At 43.8% G+C, this 3,561-nt stretch overlaps 1 protein-coding gene across 2 annotated transcripts in view; it reads left to right on the top strand.

Annotated features, from left to right (window-relative positions):
• Positions 1 to 2,759: 2,759 nt before the first annotated feature.
• tcf20 (transcription factor 20) overlaps positions 2,760 to 3,561 on the top strand; it is a 20,952-nt gene continuing 20,150 nt past the window's right edge. The window contains exon 1 of one of the 2 annotated variants that reach the window (XM_015052211.1): positions 2,760 to 3,349. The gene's annotated coding sequence lies outside the window, so the exon portion shown is untranslated. The remainder of the gene's footprint in view (positions 3,350 to 3,561) is intronic. The other variant, XM_015052210.1, reaches the window with a different exon arrangement.

A 3,561-nucleotide genomic window follows, 5' to 3' on the forward strand; every position in this document is an offset into this window, starting at 1 on the left:
AGTGCTGAGGCATCTTCTGCTGTTTTGATTGAGCAAAGTAGGAGGGTATACCGCTCCAAGATGGCCGCCGTATTTCCTGCGCCGGAGCGGCCAATGCGGGGTCTACTCTTATATTATGTCTATGGTTTAAGAGAACATTCTCTTGCATCGAAACAAGAAGACGTGCAACACTGTTAATCTTCCTGAGTGAAACATATACTGAGATAAAAACTTGCTGATTCATTAGCTTAAGGCAGTGCAGGTATTAATAAGCACTGTGTCCATATTGTGTCTACCTACAACAATATTTTTTTATTCTTTATGCTGCGTTTCTGTTATTTCAGTACACAACAGCACAGGAACTTTATAGATAACCACCCAATGCAAAAAATAAAAAAGTTTAAAGGAGGAAACTAACCATAAACTGCAGTTGCTTAGATTGATGTTAAGACAGATATAGAGCATGTTAGTCTTCGCTCATCTCTTGACTAGTTAGCTTCAGCCTTTGGGACCAACTAACTAATCGGGATTCATGTAGCAAAACATGCTGATGTCACATGCTAATGGTGGCGGTGCTAACAATAGTAAACACACAACATTTGTCAGCACCACAAGTTATCAGATCAGAATTTTGATCCATACAAAAGAAAGATAACCATGAGTGTCATCTATTGCATATTCTGCTTGTTACTTCATCTCAAAAGTCCTGACCTGTTCCCTTTTTACGGGAGCTGTAATGCAGCTTTCACTCTCCTGTGTGTTTTCCATGTCTATTTTTTATTTTTATTTTTTATGTTTTGTATTCGCTAGATGTTTTAAACCTTATGGTCTTGTACTCTAAACTGGCTGCTTTTTTTTTTCCACATCTGTGCGCCTCGAGCCTCCTCTGTGGAAGATTTTCTGACCTTGCCTGTGAGGGAGAGAGTCTGAGTGTTTCTCAGCAGGCGTTCCTGTTGATTGGACAGGCCTGGCTGCCCGGCTTGTTGGCCCTGAGTATTGCGGCCCTCTTCATCTTGCCCCCTCTGCTCCCTCCCGTCGACTTAAAAAAAAAAAAAATATTTGTTGTTGTTGTGGCTACCACGAGCCGCTCACGACGGGTTTGCTTGCGCCGACAAAGAGAAAAAGGGAGCCTGCGTGAAATCGTCAATGAAAAATAAAATGCAGCCTAAAAATTATCCTCCGTTAAGGCGCTGTGATGCAGTTGCTATGGCAACTATGATAGAAATAGACGTGCATCTGCAAGGGAATGAAATGTATTGAACTGTTGGTTGGGAACCGGGAAGATGTTAGCCCGTGATTGACGGGTTAAGCGTTTGGCTGAATGCGGACAGCAAGCGCCAACTGTTTGTGAATAAAAAAGATGGAGTCCGCCTTTCATCCGTATGCCGGTTCCACGTATGGACGCATGTTGTAGCTGTAAGAGGCTGCATGTATGACACACTGCAGTGTATTAAAAGTGCAGCACCACGGATCGGGGGGCCACAGGGCACATCATTAAGTTGGCTGGAGACGGTGCCTCGCTCACGGGCCCTGTGTGAGTGCAGATAAGCCAGGCTAGAGACAACACAATAAATTTAAACTAGGAGAAAGGTTTCTGTTTATTGCACCTCCGCTGTTGCAGTGGCAGTGGTAATGGACTGGGAGTTAATACATGCCTTAAAGTTTCCTTCAATTTGAGTAAACAAAGATTTTACATCCTTTAATGGAGATGAGGCTTGCAAACTTAAAGCTGCTACCTTGATATTTTTTTTAAATTCACTCTGCTAAGACCTTCCCCCCCTTTTCTCTGTGGTAACTACAGCCGGTTCACCACAACAGAGCCTGCATTGAATGCTAAGGCTAATTAGCATGGCCATCGATGCTAACAAGCCAATAAGTTGTTTCTCTGACATTAGCACATTAAGCAGCGCTAGCTAAGACCTTCCTTCTGGCTCTGATTGGTTGTTTCTGACCAATTAGCGCTCACGACATTGAACAAATATGTAAAAAACATGTTTTTGTATAAGCTACCTACTGTAGCCTTGAGCAGGATGTGTGGGATAATTGGGGGGTGGTCCAGGTGCTTTTTCATTATATTGTATTTTGTGAAATCCTGCTGTATAAATTCATTCTTTATTCAATTTTTGGATTTGAGACCAGTCAGTCAATGGTCATTGTCAAAAATACCCATTTCCGATATGTTTCTGGGTCATCGGAGCCAGATTCTCATCTGCTATACTTGCAAGCATCAACTGATCAGCTCCATTCTCTCGTGCCTCTTGTGATGTCATCGACTCAAATACAAAGCAGAATCAGACATATTCTTTCTTCTTCTTCTGTTAGCTTTCTATATGAAATGTGTCGGTGGAAATCCATTCCTTTTTCTTTTTTTTGTCTCTAAAATGTGTTAGACTTTTTTTTTTGCTATCTTTAAAAACCTCAAACCAGTACACAGTATTTTTCCCCTCACAAACGTTCTTCCATCTGTTGCCCTGCTCATTACAGACATAACCTTCTTTCATTGCTTTCAGTCCTGACTCCTCTCTCCATATTGCCTTTGTACCCTGGTGCCTTCATCAGGCTAATTCACTTTCACTTGACATGAAATATGAACAAAGAAGCAGAGGAAGCAGCATGCTTATGCAAAAAAAAAAAAAAAAACCTGAAAAAAAATCCATCTGTAAGCACTGATATAATCTGTAGATTTTGTGGCAGAAATACGCCAAGATCAATGAAAAAGCCAAAGCTTCACAGAAGGAGGGGAGGTGGAGGGATGTGATGGAGAGAGATGAGGGAGGGGGGTGTGCAGGAATATGACTGTGTATGCATTTTCAAGGCGGTCTTTCTGTTGCAAGAAGAAGAAGAAAAAAAAAACAGGAAAGAGAATATTTGGAGCTACTGATGGAGGAATGGAAGTGCATTTCCAGTGACGGGAAAGCAGGTCTGAAAAGTCTTCGCGCGTTGAAGGAGGCTTGAGGAAAGAGAAAGCGATGTGTTTCATTTTAGTTGGACATAGGTGGAAGCACCTCAGCGGTGTGTGAAAGGAGAGGGAGAGAGAGGGGAACAAGAGAGGGGAGGGGGCGGGGGTGTATGGACCTCGCTGGTTACGGGACCCACAGGCACCCCGATTGTGCTCCGCTCTCATCATTTCTGGAGGTGTAAGGACAAAAGGAAAAAGAAGAAGAAGAAGAAAAGGCCCGGGTTCTGGCTGTCGTGACGGGGCCCCCGACTTCGCCGCCGCCGCTTGGTTCGGGGTAGTCTGGGCTCGGAAGGCTGAGGGGGAAAAGCGGCGGAGCGGTCGACTCTAGGCTGGGGTTTCCTGCCACAGCAGCGGGATTGTCACAAAACAGCCTTTCACTCTTCGAGGGGCCTTGTATTGCTGCGTTTCCAGGTATGCCTTCAGAGTGTTAGCTAGCCCCGTCTCTCCGGCTGACTTGCCTTTCCTCCGGGGAATGTTTGCTGTGTTTATTTAGGGGAAAAAAATGTCAGACTGCGCGACGGCAGTTTTTTTTTTTTTTTTTTTTTTTTTTTTTTTTTTTTAACGCTTTGATTCCCGGTGGGTCCTTTTTGGGGGGGGCTTTTTTTTTTTCCTTTCAAACCTTT

Source organism: Poecilia latipinna, unplaced genomic scaffold (genome assembly GCF_001443285.1).
Source record: "Poecilia latipinna isolate Pla-1442-1.1 unplaced genomic scaffold, P_latipinna-1.0 Scaffold1096, whole genome shotgun sequence".
In the NCBI taxonomy this organism is placed as follows: domain Eukaryota; kingdom Metazoa; phylum Chordata; class Actinopteri; order Cyprinodontiformes; family Poeciliidae; genus Poecilia; species Poecilia latipinna.